Source organism: Peromyscus californicus, unplaced genomic scaffold (assembly GCF_007827085.1).
Source record: "Peromyscus californicus insignis strain IS unplaced genomic scaffold, ASM782708v3 Scaffold_9__1_contigs__length_137607984, whole genome shotgun sequence".
NCBI lineage: Eukaryota > Metazoa > Chordata > Mammalia > Rodentia > Cricetidae > Peromyscus > Peromyscus californicus.
This window is the reverse complement of record NW_026294617.1, coordinates 38,003,273-38,023,542: the sequence shown is the minus strand read 5'-3', so window position 1 is coordinate 38,023,542 and position 20,270 is coordinate 38,003,273. Positions and strand designations below refer to the sequence as shown.

Below are 20,270 nucleotides of genomic sequence, written 5' to 3'. Positions count from 1 at the left end.
GATGGCAGAATTGAGCCGAAAGTGCGGTGGAGAGAGGTGGAACTGGAGATGTGCGGTAGTGTGACAGGTGTGGGAACACATCCCCGAGTGGGGCTGGCAGCGTGGTGTGCAGTGGCCTGGAGCTCACACAGCCTCCGCCCAATCCCACGACTGCCCTGGCTCTGAACAATGGCAGGATATCCAAGATGGAAAATGGTTCATTTTCTGGATTGGTCCTCCTCGAAAGATGGTCCGTGCTGCTGCCAGGGGCCACGTTGATGTTTGTGGTCCTCGTTGCCCCCAGAGACGGTATTGAGGACTACGGCCTGTGCAATGTTGGTGTCCGTGGTCCATAGGACCACTGGAGGACATGTGGATGTCAGTGGCCTGGGTTGGTGCCTGTGGACCTCACCTCGTGGTTTGTGCTGCTGCCAGAAACCATGTGGAAGTCCATGACCCATGCTGTTGCTGTCTGTGATGGGCAAGGAAGCTTTTGCAGTGGTAGCCTCATAAGTGAGAATGAGAGACATTGAAGGCTTCTGTGACAACCACCCCACCTCCGCACCTCCGCGGCCGAGGTGGGGGGAAACCGTCCAGACAGAAAATCAATGAAGAAAGTTTCGAGACAGGATTTCTCTGTGTAGCTTTGCGCCTTTCCTGGATCTCGCTCTGTAGCTCAGGCTGGCCTCAAACTCACAGAGATCTGCCTGCCTCTGCCTCCCGAGTGCTGGGATTAAAGGCGTTTCTTAAAAATTGTAATAAAGACGCTGAAGTCCAGCTCTTCACAGTTAATGACTTCTGGCAGGGGTGGGGGATGGGAGAGGACAGGACTCAGTTATCTTTAGGGGGCTGGCTGCTGGGAGTTTGACCATGCTCCATGAGTATATGGGCAACACAAATTGGACTTGGTGTATTTTTTTTCTTCTTTTTCTTTTCCAAAAGATGCACAAATTACAGCACTGAAATAGAAGAAATACACAAAGGCAAGGAAACATGATCCCTGTAAAGTTCCTAACTCCTCGACTACCGTTCTCAAAGACATTGAAAGAGATTATAAGTCACATGAACTTCAAAAGTTTTCTGGTAAGATGATTGATGACCTCAAAGAGGATACAAACAAATAAAGTCAATCCAGGACCTGGATAGGAGGATCAGAAACACTGTGAAAAAAGGCAGCAAAAATGGATGAGAAAATGAGCGATCCAGAGGTAAACAGTCAGTTATGTGGAAGAAAATTTCAGCAAGGAAACTGAGATTTTTGAAAAACAAATGTTGGAAATTAAAAACTCAATGAATCAAATATGCATGAGATTTCACAGAGCCATTGCATCTGACTGAATTCCCGAGTGCTAGAACCTAGGATTTGAGCGAGCTTTTGTTTAAAGTCAGTTGATTCTTACCAGAGTTCTTCCTGAAGGAGTCCAGAACCTTTGAAAAACTTAGTCTTGAGAGGACCTGGCGAGCCGGGAGGTCTCATGGCTGAGAAGTGCATAGGCAAATGGTTCCTTCAAACAACTCCAGATAAGGGCTTTTGGTGTGCAGAAATTGGTTTGCTAAAGGTGTTTTTTGTATAACAATAAAAGGAGGCTTTTGCAAAGCCAAAAGTGGTCAGTCCATTGAGACTGAGTCCCCTTGCTGCTTTTTGCTAAGCCTGAAATTACATTCTGGAGTGACCCTTTTTCTTCAATGGACCCGCAAAAGACAGAACACCAACACAAATAGAAAAAAATAATAATGAGAAATATTATCAATAGGCTCAACCAAACAAGAAAAAATTAGTATTATGAATGGAAGACAAGGTTGATGAAATACTATGTTCAAACACCAATAAAGAAAAATAGTAAGTAAGCACGACTATTGAAAGGAAAAGTGTTACGATATTGCACAAGGGGGCCAGACAGGGTATCTCACATGTGAGGGAAAACGCTGGGCAGATGCAGCGTTGGGTTGTGGCACGTGGATAGTCACTCATACCCCAGGCACTGCATCCATGTGGAAATGAGTTTATTATAATATAGAGACAAAGAGAAAGATAGGGAAAGATGGAGGCAGAAAGAAAGGGCGGGGGGAGAGGGGTCGAGGGTGCACACGTCGGGTAATGGATCGGGGAAGGGCAGTTCTCTTTTTTTTTTTTTTTTTTTTTTTTTTTTTTTGGTTTTTCGAGACAGGGTTTCTCTGTGTAGCTTTGCGCCTTTCCTGGAACTCGCTTTGGAGACCAGGCTGGCCTCGAACTCACAGAGATCCGCCTGGCTCTGCCTCCCGAGTTCTCTTTTTTAATGGGGACTTTACATCGGGATGCTAGAAGGGTCCCCAAGGGGTGGGTTTCCAAGGAGCAGGTCAAAAAACTAACACTGATTATATAAAAAGGTGAGTTGTGGATAGCAAGTCGGGGAACAAGGGCGCTGAATTCTCGAGTCTGCTTCATGCTGACAAGGGGTGAACTGGGGAGGGGAAACCAGGAGTCGCACATGGCGGGAGCCTTAGGTGTATGTTCCTTGATGGAACTGAGAAGGCAGGGTGCTGCAGTGATGTTCCAGGAGCTTGGGGGAAATGGCATGCCAAATCAGGAGAACAGAAGCCATGGCATCTGCTGTTTCTCTGGAGGTCAGGAGGGAAGAGTGAGTGAATCTGCAAAATACGCTCGAAAGATGGGTGGAGTCAAAATGGGCTCCGGAGATGGTTAGTTCATCAGACCAGATTGCTTGATACAGTAGCAGAACTTTCCCCAGGAACCTGTAAGTATCTGAAAGACAGCCGAAATAGATTTAGCAAAAGGCTGATGGCTTTGGGTTAAGAGGTATGAACATTTCCTGGCTTCAGTTCAGTGAAACAGATCTTTAAATCTATAACCAGAGGAAATTTACTGAATGGAAGTGGTTGAGTGAGTGAAGGAGGAGGGAGGCTTCCCTAAACATTTTCAGATCTGAGAAACTCAGGACCTCCAAGGCCAAGTTCTCAGCACAGAGGAGATTTATTTGCCCCAGGGAGACAGAGGGCGGGGAATAAGAGACAAAGACAGGAGAAAGAGGATGAGGGAGAAGGGGAGGGGAAGAAGGGAAAGGGGGCAGGGATATTTGTCCTGGGGGGACAAGGGACTGCCTCTGGATAGAGAGACCGATGTGGCACATGGGAAAATGGCAGTTTATAAAGGTAAAATGGGAAACCCTGTGTTAGGATGAGGTGTTTAATTTTATTTGAGCAGGTTGATTAGGTGAGCCAAAGGAGGCTTCTGATTGCAGGACTTCAATACTTTGATAGCTGGACCTTAGTAGTCAGCCTCAGGAGGAGGAAGTGGCCAAATAAGGGAACAGATCTTGGGTCTAGCTATCTTCAAGAATGTAATCTGCCAGGCAGCGGTGGTGCAAACCTTTAAGCAGAGCCAGGTGGATCTCAGTGAGTTCGAGGCCAGCCTGGTCTACAGAGCAAGATCCAGGACAGGCACCAACACTACACAGAGAAACCCTGTCTCAAAAAACCAAAAAATAAAAAAAAAAAAAAAGAGAATGTAATCTAGTGGTTTTCAACAAGGCAGAGGAATGGGAGAGAAGGACAAGGCCTGACCAGCCATGTTCACCTGACCAGCCATGTTCACATGCTCAAGCTGGCCAGAGTCCCTTCAACTATAATATCCAAGAACTCTGGAACACAATCAAGATCAAATATAAGGATCCATGTAGTAAAATACAGAGTGGAGATGAACACTAAAGGTTTAGAGAATATAGTCAATGAAATGATAGCAGAAATTTCCCTCAAATCAAGCTGGTACTTACCTGGAAGTTTCATCCCTACTGGATGGCCTTTATGGCACTAAATGGTTCTGTTCTGTCAGGAGAGAAAAATATATCAATAATTGATAAAAATTTTATCAATCTTACCCAGCTGTGATCCTCGTGAGTTACAATAACTAGTCTGGCATGGTATCCTCACTGCTGAAACAGTGCCACCAATGTTGTCGGAGTAACCAGTCACTTTCTGCTTGGTGTTAGGTCCTGCTCCACAAGACCTGCCTGGAGCCATTAAGTCCAGGCTGGCTAAATCTATTCATGTCCTGAATGGACGTAGAAATAAACTGCCAACTAAGTTTTCACTCTTATACCCATAGAATAGGGTATCTTTCAACCCCCATCAGAAAAGCTGCTTTTTGAAGTAGATGCCAATCAATCCAGAGACCCACAGTTGGTCCGTATGCAGAGAAATAAGGACTGTGGATTGCTCAGCTCTAAATGGGACATCTACCTCCCGTCCAAGGCTCAGGGATCATTATGCTGGAGGGGGTGGGGAAATTTAAGAGCCGTGGATGGTAGAGGTATGCCATGAACTAGTATCTGCTGGGCATGACAGAGTTGTGGCACTCATGAACTCATGCTGGTTGTGAGTCCATACTCTAGACCTGCCAAAAAGAAAGTTCTGGCAATTAATGGGTGCTGGTGGACTGAGAGGCAGTTTCTTTGGGGGTGTGTTCCTGGAGGTGCTGCTCATGCTCCAACAGATGGCGTTCCATACATGCAAACACTAAGCAGACTCAGTGAGCTTAAAACAAAGCACAGGAAGTGAGAAGAGCGGCAAGGGAACAAGGGAGGAATTGGAGGGGAAGAGATGGGGGTGGGGGTGAGCAAAGCACATGATATGCTTTTATGAAATTTTCAGATAATAAAAGGAATTTTTAATAAATGAAAAAGAGAGAAAACTAATGAGTTAATGACAAACAGTGACAATGGGCACAAGGTGCTGAGGGATCAGCCAATAACTGATTAGCAATGGATTAGATTTGCCCGAGACATTTTTGTAACAAACTAAGTCATGATATCCACTTTTAAAAAAGATTGGCAAACCCCTAGCCAAACTAACCAAAAGAAGGAGAGAGAAGTTCCACAGTAACATAAATAGAGATTTTAACAGAGTGGTTATTACAAGTTCCAATAAAAAACACCAGGGCCATTAGGGGGACTTGGAAAACTTGAATTTCAAAAACTATATAACCTATTAAAATTAAATCAAGAAGACATAAACAATTTAAACAAAGCCATAAAAATCCTGAAAGACTGAAGCAACAATTAAAAGTATTGTGACAAAGTGGGGGGGAAGCCCAGGACTAGATGAGTCCATCATAAATTCTACCAAACCTTTAAAGAAGAGCTAGTACCAATGCTCCTCCAACTGTTCTCTAAAATAGAAGTGGAGAAGCACTATCAAACTCAACTTGAAGTCAGTGTTACCCTCATACTAAAGCTGGATAAAGATACAACAAAGAAAGAAAACTATGTACCAATTTCTCTGGAGAACACAGATGCCAACATCTGTAATAACTCTCTTGCAAACTGAATTTAAGACTACATCATGAAGCTCATAACACCGTGACAAAGTTGGTGTCATCCAGGGATACAAGGTACATACGCAAATCAATAAGTATAATTCAGCACATAAATAGACTTAAGGATAAAAATCAAATTATATCAACTGATACAGAAAAGGTCATTGACAAAATCCAATATTCCTTCATGTAAAAGCCAGAAAGAAACTGGGAACAAAAAGAAGATGCTTCAGCATAACAATGTGACAAACTTAAAGTCAACAATATGGGCTGGAGAAATAAACCCAGAGGATTTCCTCTAGAATCAAGAATGAGACAAGAGTGCCAGTGACTCCCCTCTTGTTCAGTATAATGCTCCAAGTCATACCTAGAACTTTAAGACAAGAAAAAGAAATTACAAGGATCCAAAAAGAAAGAAGTCAAATTATCCCAACATATAGATGACATGAACTTACACTTAAAAGACCTCAAAGACTCTATCAGAAAAATTTTAGACCTCATACACACTTGCAAGAAAGTATCAGGATACAAAGTCAACTCACAAAGATGGGTAGCTCTTCTGTCTGCCAATAAGAACATGGCAAGAAAGAAATCCCTGGGGGAAAATATCTCATTCACAATAGCTTCAAAAACAAACAACACAACCTAGAAAAACAGAAATAGACCTAATCAATGGTGTGAAAGGCAGTTACAATAAAAGCTTCAAGAAACTGAGGAAATTAAAGAAGACACCAGAAGACCTCCCCTACTCATAAATTAGCAGAATCAATATTATGAAAATGGCTGTTACCAAAAGCAATCTACAGATTCAATGCAATCCATCAAAATTTAATGGTGTTCTTCACAGAACTAGAAAAAAACAACCCTAAAATTTATATGTGTGGTGGTTTGAATGAGAATAGCCCTCATAGGGTCATATATTTGAATGTTTGGTTCCCAGCTGATAGACTGTTTAGGAAGGATTAGAAGGTGTGGCCTTGTTGGAGGAGATATATCTCACTGGGGATGGACTTTGAGGTTTCAAAAGCCCATGTCAGGCCCAGTCTCTCTCTCTCTCTCTCTCTCTCTCTCTCTCTCTCTCTCTCTCTCTCTCTCTCTCTCTCCTCTCTTGCCTGCTTGCCAGCCACCACACTCTTCCATCATGATGATCATGGACTAACCCACTGAAGCTGTAAGCAAGCTACCAATTAAATGTTTTTTTTTTTTCTGTAAGTCCTGTTGGCCATGATGTCTCTTCACAGCAATAGAACAGTAACTAAGACAATATGGAAGCACAAAAGACCCTGATTAGTCAAAGCATCTATAGCAGAAAACAATACTGGGCATATCACAATTCTGACTTCAAATTATGTTACAGAGCAATAGTAACCAGAATAGCACAGTGTCACCACAAAAACAAACACATAGCAAAATGAAATAAAATAGGAAAAAATAAACCCATAAGTACATCCACCCCATTTTTTGACAATGCTGTCAAAAACACATTGGAAAGAAGACAGCCTCTTTAACAAGTGGTTCTGGGAAAACTAGATTTCCACAAATGAGAACCACATCCTTCACCCTACATAAAAAACCAATTCAAAATGAATCAAAGATTTTTGTTTTGTTTTGTTTGCTTTTTTAGATGATGTCTTTTGTAACCTGTGCTGGCTTCAAACTTGTTCTGTAGCTTAGAAATTGAATTTGAACTTCTGATTCTCCTGTCAACACTTTGCAAGGGCTCGGATTATGGGCCTGTACCACTGTGTCTGGATCTGAGTGAAAGGCCTTAATGTAAGATCTTAAACTTTGAAACTGATAGAAGAAAACATAGTTACCTTCAAGATATGGGCACAGGCAAGCATTTCCTACAAAGGACTCCAATAACACAGAAAATAATCCCAAGAGTTGATGGATGCAATTATATGACATTAAGACGCTTCTCCATGCCAAACAAAATAATCATCAGAGAGAAAAGGAAGCATACAAAATGGAAAACAATCTTTGTCAAACAGGGCATTAAAGTTTCATAAAATGTATAAAGAGCTACAAAAATTAAACACTCCAAATCTTCCAATCAATAAATGAACTAATGAATTCAACAGTTGGTTCTCAAAAGAAGAAATATGAAGAGCTAATAACTGCCTGAGGGAAAAGTGTTCAATATCCTTAACTAACAGAGAAATAGAAATAAACTTCTTTGAGAGCTGCTGAGATGGCTTGGAGGGTGAAGGTGTTTGCTGCCAAGCCAGACCATGGAATTCAATCCCTGGAACTCACATGGTGAAATGAGAGAACCGACTCCTGCGAGGTGTCTGGGTGGGCACTGTGGCACACACACAACATTTAAAAACTGCTTTGAGATTCCATCTCCCTTCAGCCAGAATAGTTATCATCAAGAAAACAAACAAACAAAATGATAGCAAATGGTGGTAAAGATGTGGTCAAAGAGGAAACTTATTCACTGCTGGTGGGAGCCATGATGTAAATCAGCACAGAGATTCTCTAAAATGTGACTGAAAGTAGAACTACTCTGTGACCCTATACCACTCTTGGGTCATCTAGTCAACACACCACAGAGATAAATATCCACATTCAATGGTGCACTAGTCACAGTAGTCAAGAAATTGAACCAGTCTATATGTCCATCAAGATTCCATCTTGGAGGCAAGCTCCTTAAGACACAGAATGTTCTGAAGGGAGGTAGAACATTCCATTGTGCAGGAAAGCTCATTCCATTGTGCAGGAAAACTTGGGGACTAACAACTCAAAAGTTTCAGGAAGTGCCTGAAACTGACCAGATACATGAGGTCCCTCCCTTTCCAAGCTTACATAAGCACAATGCCAGCTGCCTAGAAGAGGCAAATCTTGCAAGCTGCCTGAAACAAGCAGAGACCAGCTGTGGTAGTTTGAGTGTAATTGCCCCCCCCCCCCAAGCTCATAGGGAGTGACACTATTAGGAGGAGTGGCTTTGTTGGAGTGGATATGGCCTTGTTAGAGGAAGTCTGTCACTGTATGGATGGGCTTTGAGATCTCATGTATGCTCAAGCCATGCCCAGTGTCTCAGTTCACTTCCTATTGCCTTCAGTTCAAGATGTAGAACTCTCAGCTCCTTGTCCAGCACCATGTCTGCTTGCACACTGCCATATCCTGCCATGACAGTAATAGACTAAACCTCTGAACTGTAAGCCACCCCAGTTAAATGCTTTTTCTTTAAAAGAGTTGCCATGGTCGTGGTGTCTCTTCATAACAATAGAAATCCTCAGACACCAGCCAAACTAGCTGAAAGAGGCTCAGCCCCAAGGAATTGCCTGGAAGAGACAAGCTCCAACCTGCAAAGTTGCCTTTGAGTTGTGCAGCAAGCTACAGAGTTCCAGCTTTTCTGAGATGTCATCCATGCCAGGTGGGCTTTAATGATGCAGCTGTCTTGGAGTCATTTCTGCTTCTGTAAGTGACCCTCACTTGGACTTGGTAGTATTCTTACTTTGGTCTGTCATGGGCTCTGTATCTGGGGTGAGTAGATGTTTATGCAAATCTCCCCAAGAATAGTGTCACACAACACAAGATTAGATCTGTTTTCAAAATCCACCATAGTCACAACAGTTGCCATTTATTTGGGTATCAACTATATGCAGGGTGCTTTGTCTATATCAACACTTAATTCTCCCAATGAGAGAATTTATTATTTCCATGGTGAAGTTGAAAAATGAAGTCTCCAACAAATTAAAGGGCTTGTCCACCCTCCCACAGCTGGTCTGTTACAGATCTGTGATATCACTACCTTCATCTGATCATGTGATACATTACTTAAATTTAGTTCTCACACTTACAAAAATATTGTGTATGTACAGATACCACACAGCATCAAGGGACTCGGGATGCTCAGTGAACAAAATACTTACGCTATGGAATTGCTTTCTTCATTAGCACAGCATTTCAAGATAGGATGGAAACTGGGAGGCCATTCAGAGCCTCCACTTACCAAGGACTTCATGGGCCAGCAGAATTAGTATCACCTGTTTCTAGCATCTCAGGTCCCATGCCAAACATAAGTTGGAATCCATAGTTTAACCCAAAGACCAGGTGATCTGAATGAATGTTCAGGTTTGCAAAGCACTGTTTTAAGCAAGACCATTTGTCCTTCGGAATCATCTGGGAAGTTTCATAGCATGCCGGGACCTCAGTTGCATTGGTGGCAGCAAGGCTGAGCTTCTGTGTGCTTTTAAATGCTACCCAGGAGGAGACAGTGTGCAGTCAGGGTTGAGAGTCACTGACCTAGTTCAACCCCATTGCATTACCATCTCTTATTCTTTTCTTTGCTTTATACTGCAGCTATAGCAAGCAGAATGACCTGCCAAATATAATTTTAAAAAGTGTGTAGACTTTAGAGCAAAATAGGTCAAAATGCTTACTTGCTTTATGAGTAGACCATTTATAAAATGGATAGAACTCCCCCCCACTCCACCTCCTCAGAGGGTCACTATAAAGATCATCGATGCCAAGAATGGAGACAGGATGTCAGCACAATCGAGAACCCAGTCAGGGACAACTGTTCTGACTGCCCTTGTCAGATCACCTGAGACAGTAGCACATGACTGTGGGAAGAGCAAAGGGCCGAGGCATCAACAAGTCCTCCACAGAGTCTCCACGATGGAGATAATTGGCTGATAGGACATTTGCTGAGACAGTTGATTGAAACCATGAGAAGCAAGGCTTCATGGCCCACAGGAAGGTTGAAGTGGCTCCTCTTCGATGAGCTCCTGTTCCAAATTAGCTCTTGCTAAGACACAAAACTCTTCCTGTGCTGCATGGTTATCTTTAATTTATAGAATAATAGACTAACACAGGCAGGAAATAGCCCCTTTGGTGAAATTCATTTACTAACTCTGAGGTTCTTAAAGAAAACACAAATGTGACTTCATACTTTTCTGTTATTTTTAAACTATTTTGTGGTGAAATGCACATATGAAATTTGCCACGTTAGTCATTTTAAGTGTCCAACTGAGTCATAGTAAGTACATTCACACAGCTGTGCAGTGATTTTTAGCAGCTTTCTTCTTGTACATACAAGCATGGGAAGCATTTTCATGATCTTTGCTGTTCTGGCATGTTTTTCATTTAAATTTAGAAATGAGCTTGGAATATAGGCAAGGATAACCAGCACTAAAGTTTGAAATTGTCTTACCTATTACTGTAGAAACTTTTATGCATATATATGTAATATACATGTATATGTGGTATCTAGTAGGGGCATTTACACACACATAGATAGATAGATAGATAGATAGATAGATAGATAGATAGATAGATAGACAGATAGATAGATATATTAGACACCACAGAATAACAAAAAGCACAGTGCCGGGAATGGGTTATCTTTTTTGGAGTTGGAGTTATTGGCCACAGGCTATGGCCAACACTTTAGTTTCCTGCCAGAACTTAATGGTAAGACTCTAATGCTAAAGACATCACATAATTGAGTTATAGGACATGGAGAAATCAAGCTGGTACTGATCTGGAAACTTCATCCCTACTGGCTAGCTTTCATAGTACTGAAAGGTGCTATGTGTACTACCAAAAGAAAGCAGTCACTGTGGTCATTTGCATGAGAATGGCTCTCATAAGCTCATATTTTAATGCCTAGTCACCAGAGACTGGTGACTTATTTGAAGGGATTAAGATATGGCCTTTTTGGAGGAGGTATTTCACTGACGGTGGGCTTTGAGGTTTCAAAAGTCTATGCTAGGCTCTCTCTCTCTCTCTCTCTCTCTCTCTCTCTCTCTCTCTCTCTCTCTCTCTGCCTGCTGTCTGCATATTAGGATGTAAAGCTCTCAGTTACTACTTCATCCCCATGCCTGTCTGCTTCCAACGTGATGACAGTGATCTCACCCTCTAAACTGTAAGCCAGCCCCCAGTTAAGTGTTTCCGTTTATAACAGTTGCCTTGGTCATGGTCTCTTCACAGCAATAGTGTTGCTGTTACTAAAGCAGTCATTATCAGTCTTATCCAGCCACAAACCATGTGAGCTACAGTAACAACCATCCTGGCAAGACATGCCTACTGGTGCAATGGTGGTACCCATGTCATACTTTCTGACTGGATTCAAGTCCTCCTCCATTAGATAAAGACTATACCTGGCACCATTACCAGAGCCAAGAGCTATGACTAGACAGGTCACGGCCCTATGGGAGAATGTACTACTATTATTCTACTAAAGGGGCATCGTATTAAGCTGACTTCTAGTGATTTCTTGCTATACCAATAGACTGGTATATCTCTCAACTCTCATCAGAGATGCTTCTTTTTGAAACAGATGATGATTAACACAGAGACCTGAAATTTGTCAAGGAGAATAAGAGACTATAAAATGCTCAGCCCTAATTGGGACATCTATATCACATCTGTTGTTGGGTGTTTTGGGCTCTTTTGGGGGGACCCGCTACCCAGTTCCCAAATAAATCACACATGGAGGCTTATTCTTAATTATGAATGCCGGGCCTTAGCTTGGCTTAGTTTCTAGCCAGCTTTCCTTAACTGAAATTATCCTGTCTACCTTTTGCCTCTGGACTTTTTCCATTCTCTTACTTCTGTAAATCTTACTCTGTGGCTTGAAGTGTAGCCAGGTGGCTGGCCCCTGGAGTCTTCCTCCTTCTCTGGCTACTTCTTCCTCATCTCCCAGATTTCTCTTTTTGTTTATTCTCCCTGCCTGCCAGCCCTGCCTATCCTTTCTCCTGCCTCACTATTGGCCATTCAGTTCTTTATTAGACCACCAGGTGTTTTAGACAGACACAGTATCACAGCTTCACAGAGTTAAACAAATGCAACATAAACAAAAGTAACACACCTTAAAATAATATTCTACAACATGCATCCCTCCCCACAAGGCTGAAATCATTGTGGGAGAGGGGACAAAAGACTGTAGGAACCAGAGGTGATGAATGACGACAAGGAAACTGTTTTCTGGACACACCTGGGCCCTTGCACACTCGAAGTCACAATGATTGTGACAGAATATATGGGATCTGCACAAACTCAAGCCAAACAAAACTCCCATCATAGAGAGGGGAGGAGGGCGTGAAGTTCCACCCTTAGCTGGGGATTGATACCTGCTGGAAGGAGAGTCGGTTTTCTTTCAGGGTGTAGCCCTTGGTAGGCTGACCAAGCTCCAGTGCACGGCCCCACACCCAAGCACATCCAGACAACCCAAATTAGACTCGGTGTCTTTTGTTTTTCGTTTTTTAACGAGGACATAAAGTTGGGCATGAAAGGAACAGGGGGTGGATCTGGGAGGAGGTGGGAGAGGATGTGAATACAAGCAGAACACACTGACATTTTTAAAGCGCTAACTAAAAATGAGAAAGGGGGAAAAAGAAGTGAACTGGAAAAGGTCTCAGGGACACATACATTTTTCTCTTAGAACAGCACTTAGTAACCACTGTGTACCAGGCGTTTTCCCATACTTTATAACAACCCTGTAAGGGAGATAAGTAGATGAGGCAGGCAAAGCAGCATTTGAGGACGGGAAACAAGGGGTGCATCTTTCCCTGGGAGGTGAAAGCTAGTCTCAGTATCCCTCCAGGTGAAATGGGACACTGGACTCCCTCCAAGGGAGTTTGTAAGAAAGAATAGAAATGAGTTGGTGGGAGGTTTCACTCCACAGTAAATGGGTGATTTCCGGTCTCCCTTAAAGCCAGGATGAAATGTTCTTGCGGACTGGTCAATTCCTGGTGGGAGAGCCAAGCCTACCCTCCTTTCTGATTCCAGTCCCTGGTGCAGCGTCATCAGACTGCATCTCAAAATGGAGTTTCCATCACCCTGCACAAGGCATGGTTGTGTGCACCCTTGGGGTCCAGTGGCTTCTGCCGACAATGGAGGAAGAGGCGGGGCTCTGCTTGGCCAGTGCACCAAGGACCAAAGCAGAGCGCTCAGGCAGGTGGGCTCCTTTCTTCCTGCATCTCCCCAGCTCAATGCACACCAACACACACCAGTCAATCCCCTGACCTTGTTCTTTTCTTCTCTCCGGTATAACTTACCCTTACAAAACACTTTGAAGAGAGCTTTATAATTTCCCAGTGATAAATGGAGACCGTGACTCTCGGAGAGACTAAGAACCTGGACCAAAGTCACACAACTTGCGAGCACTGAAAATGGTGTTTAAACACAGGACCGGGTCCTCCCTACAGCGCTATCTGCCTGAAAATGTGCCTAAAGCTACAAATTAGGGCTTGATTTCTAATTTTATGTCACAAAATGGGGCTTGATTTCTTACTTTTTAATCTTGGTATGCTATTTAGATTTCAGGGGAAAAAAATGACGAAGAAAATGTTAGTAACATAGCACTAACTTAAAAGTATGTCAGATTTCTCTGAAAGCCTCTTTCCTGAGGACCAGCTTTAACAGTACCAGGAGGTTCTATGCAGGCTGCCAAAGAAAGGTAGCAGTCAATAGTCTTCCACGCTGTCATGCTCATGAACCATAATGACCAGCATGGCAAGATATCACTAAGGTGCAATGTAGGCAATTAGATCTTGGTGGTAGCCAATGTCTACCTAATTGGCATTAAGACACAATCAACAGGATGGAAATGATGCCTAGTGATGGAAACCTAGCCAACTATTGGGGCTAGTGAGATGCATCATAGAGGAGAACCTACCACTGCCATTTACTAAGCCAGTGTAATTCCTAACTGCATTTGACATGTGCATTCTTTTATCCACAAATAAGTATAGCTCTCAGCTGTCATCAAAGAAGCTCCTCTTCACAGCAGACAGAGACCATTACAGAAAGCACAGCTGACCGTGGGGGCCCCAGTGCCAGCCCCAGCGCCAGCTGATATATCTACAACACAACCACACAACCCTCACACCTGAGACTCAGAAAACATAGCTGAAGAAGGGGCAGAAAGACTGTAAGAACCAGAGGACCAGGAAGTCTGCTTTGAGATTGTATGTGTGTCTCCTAGGAATATCAGGGAAGCTGCAGCTGTGGTACCTCCATGGAATAGCTGTCTAAATAACACCTTAACAAGGGCACCACCGATGGACATGCTAGCCTGGAAGGGGGAACTCTCACGGGGCCCCACCTCTACACAAAGAACTAAGGGCAGCTGAGAGAAGAATTCCCTTTCCCCAGGGAGGTACCCCATAACTGGTTTTCCGATACCAAGCAGTCAGTCCAGAAATCATACACATATAAGCAGTAATAAAGAGAATCAGCAGGTCCTGATTATGTTATTCATGCACATAGATATGAAACAATAATAATGAAAAAGGAGGCCATGAATTTGAGAGGGAACAAAGTGGAATATGGAGGGGACTGGCAGGAGGAGAGGAATGGGGACAATGATGTCATTATATTTTAATTTTTTAATTGCAAAAATAATTTGGTTGATTTTTTAAGTATGTCAGATTTAGAACTAATACATTATATATATAAAAAAGACAAAAACATTAAGGAAAATTTTTTCCAGTATTCAGATACTATCACCCAGTTTAGCAAAGAATGCACTGGTCATCAGTGACTTCTATGCATTAGTCAGATTCTGACAAGCATCTTGAAGTTCGAGTTGCTTCACTTTACTGGTATCAACCAACATTTAACACTACACTTGTTTGTCAGTTCCCACCACAGGTTGGTTACGGATAAAACACACCCACAGAAAAGCAGTTCAGACACTGAGGGAACCAGTTAACAGACACGACTGGAATTTACAGCTCATTTTTGGAATTCACAATAAATAGTAGCCTTATATAATTAAATAAAAATTTCGCCGGGCGGTGGTGGTGCACGCCTTTAATCCCAGCACTCGGGAGGCAGAGACATGCGGATCTCTGTGAGTTCAAGGCCAGCCTGGACTATAGAGCGAGATCCAGGAAAGGCGCAAAGCTACACAGAGAAACCCTGTCTCGAAAAACAAAACAAAACAAAACAAAACAAAACAAATTCCTATCATTTTTAATTTTGTGGTACAGTTCTTTTATGCCTGTATGGTTTACCTGAAAACTATACGTGTGTACAGATGGGAAAATACATTCACAGGGAGTTTTTGAAGAGCCTGTTGTTAAACTTGTGCCAACACATTCACAATCGAATTTCAAACTCAGTTTTACAGATAGTGGGGAGACAGGCCTGCAGGGACAGCCAGCAGTCAAGGGACGGGTTTATTTCATAAGCGTGCTGCTCTAGAACCCGGAGTGTGGGGCCCATGAGGTGGCTCAGCAGGGGAAGGTGCTCAGCAGGGGAGAAGGTGCTCAGCAGGGGAAGAAGGTGCTCGGCAGGGAAGGAAGGTGCTTGCCACCACACATGACAGCCTTTTCAGTCTCCGGACCCCACATGGTGGAAGGTGAAAACCAGTTCTCACAAGTTGTCCTCTGACCTCCACACATGCATCCATGCCATGGCACTCACATGCCCACGCACACACACAAACTTACATGCACACACATGAATAAATAAAAATTTTTTTAAAAAAGAAAGAAATTGGAGTCTTCCAGACCAGGAATTTTCTTTTATTTATAGTAATGGTAACTTCTATTTGTGGTGGGTGATTCTAGCTCTAACTTCTTCACACTATCATGTGTTCTCTGTCTCTGTCTGTCTGTCTGTCTCTCTCTCTCACACACACACACACATACACACACACACACACACACACACACACACACACACACACACACACACACGGGAGGGGGAGGGGCTACTCCTCCTGTAAGGACTCAACACATCAGCAAGCACCAACCACCCTGTGACTCCAGGTTGTCTGAGAACCCAGATGGTTTTCCTGCTGCTCCAAGAGCTGATTCCTGATGCTTCTTGGGATTTTGTGAGCTAAGACCCCAGCAGAGCCCTCGGTGATGTGGTCTGGACCAGCATTGGCACTCAGGATACAAATGAGATTTTACCAGCTAGTTTGGAAGATGAACTGGCAAAGAGAGAAACATATCAAGATTACCCCAAGGTCGGCGTGACCTCGGGACATCACCTGCTTGGTCTCTTACAGCTCTTATCTGTGCTGGGCTGTTCCGTTTGCCAGGAACAAAGATCCTGTCAATCCTCCACTGATGGCTATTTGCTGTTACAAGGACAGCTACAACACTATCAACCAGCATTTGTGCTGAGCTCCAAATTGCCCCTCCACGCTCTGCCTCAGGCTTTGTTACCTGGCAGGCTGCCCTGTGCTTTCGTGTTCCACTTGCTTTCCCTTTGGTCTTTTTGCTCGGACTGAACTTTGGAGCGGGGTGTGCGGGCTGGAGATTATAGAGTGGGAACCGAAGGCTTGAGGAGGCTATCACTGCTGCACCCTCCATGGAGACTACAGTGTACCTTGTCATACCGTGAGACCTGTGAACCCAGCCTTGAGAGAATCCTTTGTCAATGGCCTTCACCTGTTCACACCATGTAGTCTCTTATGCACTCTTCAGCCACCATTTTTGACTGTTCTGCTACCTGTTGACAGTGTGCCTACCACATGCCAGGCTCTTCTCGGTAACAATATCGATCAATATGAACAATATGACAATGTGAACAATATGTTCATCCTCCCATTCAGTCATCCCAACAGCCCTGAGAAGGAACATCAGCATCAGCCTGGTCTACAAATGAGGAAACCGAGGCCCAGTGTGGCCACTTCCTTGCCCAGTTCCATAGGGCCAGAGAGTGCATCTTCCAACACCGATGTATTGGGTGGGGTGTGCGGGGAAGTTGTGACATGTTTTTCCCTCTGGCAGCATGCAACAGGACATGCCAGCAGGTTGCAGGAAGTATGAAAGGGAAGACCCTGATCCCCGCTGAGGTCCCAGAGCCTCACTGTGTCCCTGCCCTTACTGCTGCTTTCTCCGTGTGGTCCAGCCACATTCTCCCTGTTTCTAGTGAGGCTGGAAAAGTAGGGTTGAGGTCATGTGGTAACGGGTCTTGAAGAACAACCTGAAGCTCTGTTTGTAAAATCCCTAGGAGCTCCTGAGGATGTCTACTGGATGCAGTAAGATAAATGACAGCACCGAGGGCGTGGCCTGGGTTAAGATTAGCCTCCTCCCTCAGTAAACCCAATCAGCTCTTCCCCAACACTCGCCAGGCAAGCATACAAGGACAGGCAAAAGCAATGTGATCTCCAGCCCTGCTCCACCCATCAGGAGCCACTCTTGGCCCTCCGTGCAAAAATTAAGCCACAGCCAGAGGCTCTTTTCTCACTCTGTCTCGAAGCCTGCTTTTTAAGTGGGAAAGAACCGGGACATCACCTTTTTGAGAATCCCGTCAGGACACACACACGAAGAGCTGGCCTCCGGGGACAGTGAACATTTCTCTGATTGTCACCACTGCGGGCCGTGCCAGGCTTCATTCTCCTCCCTGGAGCTGCTGACACGTTGGCGTGAGCATCCTCCACGGTAGCTTTCATGGTAAATTAGGTTTTCCAGCCGAGTCAAAGATCAAAGGCAGCACGAGAGATGACGGTTTATTTTCCTGTGTGAGTCACAGCTGGGATGACCAAACACAGAGTTCACCAAATGTTGTGAGCCGTGATGACAGTGCCAAGACAAAATTACAGCTTCCTGGTGTGATGCTCAATTAAAACTTGTCACCTGGCTCAGGGCACTGTCACTATTGGTGACAGCGTGAATTACCCATCACCCAAAAAGTCTTCCTCTGGGAATTTATCCTAACGCACTCTTAAATATGTAGGCTAAGACTTAGCTACAGAGATAATCTCCAGACAGCTCTTTAACAGTGCAAACATTCAGAAACAACTTAATTTCCCCCCCCCCAAAAGAGGGTAGTTAGCTAAAGACAGTATCACCATTAATAGGCTACCACTATGGTCCACATTCCATAAATAGTTATGCACAAGGACTCCTGCATTTGTGTATTATGGCCTGGGGCAGTGTGGGAAGAATCTGATATTCCCCTTATTAACATGGGTGAATGGTATCATTAGCTTGTCAGATGGTCTTTTTGCCACCACCCCCATTATGAGTCTGAACTACTTTTTGGATAAAATATTACAACAGACCCAGACCCATCCACCATCTACATGTGTACTGACTGAGTAATTGCTCCAAACTCCCATCCACGCCATCCACACCACCCTGCCACACCCAGACCTCCTCCCACACTGCCCCTTATGCTCAGTTGGGTCACTATATGCGCCCACTGGGTGAATTCCCTAGATCTTTTTCACTTGCAAACTCCATACCCAGGCCCAACGAGGAGTCCAACCTCTGTGCACACACCCTGTGACAGTCATTCCAGACCCTTGCCTGCGTCCCTCCACTCCCAGATTGCACCCACACTTGCTCTCATGGTGACTCTGCTCCACACTACCCCTTCTTGCTCAGGCCCAGTCGGGAGTCACACGCATCTGCTCTATCAGTCACCGCCCTTCTATGCTTGGACCAAGTCCAGAGCCACATCTGCAGGCTTTCCCACTTACCACTGAATTGGAATCAACTCCGTGTCTCCAATCAAAAATTAACACTGAACACTCAAAGGACTGACCTACAAACCTTCATTTCTCATCTGAAATGCACCAAGTCTGAGAAACAGCAAAACTTCCACTCAACAGAGGCAGCTAGATTGTCATTTCAGACACATAGCCAATGAAGTAAGCCCCTCTGCACATGTCATATCACACAAAACACAATATGAAAGACCGTGACAGTATGTCCCTCACCACTACCACCCCCCAAAAATCCACTAGTCCTGTGGAATTGTTCTTCAGTGAGAATTACCCAGATGAACTCCAGGATACAAAATTTAAAAGAAAAATTATAAACACGATTAAAGAATTCAAGAATTTTAAAGAGGATATGAACTACTTGAATGAACTCAAAGAAAAGAGTAATAAATCACTGATAAAAGTCTGAGAAAACACAAGCGTGAGGCTGAATGAAATGGTAAAGACTGTATTAGTTACTGTTCTGTTGCTATGATAAAACACCATGACCAAAAGCAACTTGGACAGCGACAAGTTTGCTCTGGGTTTACAGTTCTGGAGGGAAAGAGTCCCTAACGGCAGAGGAGGCATGGCATCAGGTGGCCAGAGCAAGAAGATGAGAGAAAGCCCATCCTCACCCACAAACAGGAAGCAGAGAGAGCGAACTGAAAGTGAGGCAAGGCCATGGGCTCTCAAAGCAACCCCCAGTGATGCACTTCCTCCAGCAAGGCTCCTCTAAGGTTCCGTAACCTCCCCAGACAGCTCCGCCAAATGAGGGTCAAAGAGATGAGTAAATACAAGCAAGGGGCCACAGAAAGAAAAAGAAACTGTAAGTGCTGAAACACAAACTAGAACTAAGAACACAAACAGAAAAAACAACAACAACGTGACAGCATTCAACACACACTTTTCAGAGACAGTTTTGAATATCAGTGGTCTCAACTCCCCGACCAAAAAGCACAGGTCTGTTGATTGGATTGAGAAACAAAATCCATCTTTTTGTTGTCTACAAGAAATTTATTTGATCTTCGAGGATAAGAACTAACTCGGAGTGAAAGGATGAGAAATGGCACCTGGGAAAGTGGGCATCACTATCATCCTACCCGACAAAAAAGGCTTCAAACCAAAAATTACTCAGAAGAGATAAAATCTTTTCATTCTGATCAAGGAAACAGGCAAGAAGACACTGCAATCCTAAACAGCCAACAGCTGCTTTGAGGGGAAGAATCAGTTTTCTCCAGGGACCCTGATGTTCTCCAGTCCCAGGGGTCAGCCCGTAACACATGCGCATACAAGCAACACAAAACGGACTCAGTAGGCAGTAGGCGCAGGGCTCTCTCTCTCTCTCTCTCTCTCTCTCTCTCTCTCTCTCTCTCTCTCTCTCTCTCTCTCTCTCTCTCTCTGTGTGTGTGTGTGTGTGTGTGTGTGTGTATGTAACAATAATTATAGGAGAAGAGGTCACGAATTCAAGAGAGTAGGTGGGAACAAGGGAGAAGTTGGAGATGGAAGGGAGGGAGGTGAGGGAAATGTAAATATGGTACTCAAGTGCCAAATGCTCAAAAACAGGAACATTTT

General features: G+C 44.0%; 1 long non-coding RNA gene across 1 annotated transcript; it reads right to left on the bottom strand.

Moving 5' to 3' along the window:
* Positions 1-2,141: 2,141 nt before the first annotated feature.
* LOC128106021 (uncharacterized) lies at positions 2,142-18,878 on the bottom strand. The gene is made up of 3 exons (XR_008216570.1): positions 17,503-18,878; positions 3,750-3,801; positions 2,142-2,722 (listed from the first exon to the last, which is right to left on the bottom strand). It is a non-coding gene; the product is annotated as an uncharacterized LOC128106021 (long non-coding RNA).
* Positions 18,879-20,270: the final 1,392 nt, after the last annotated feature.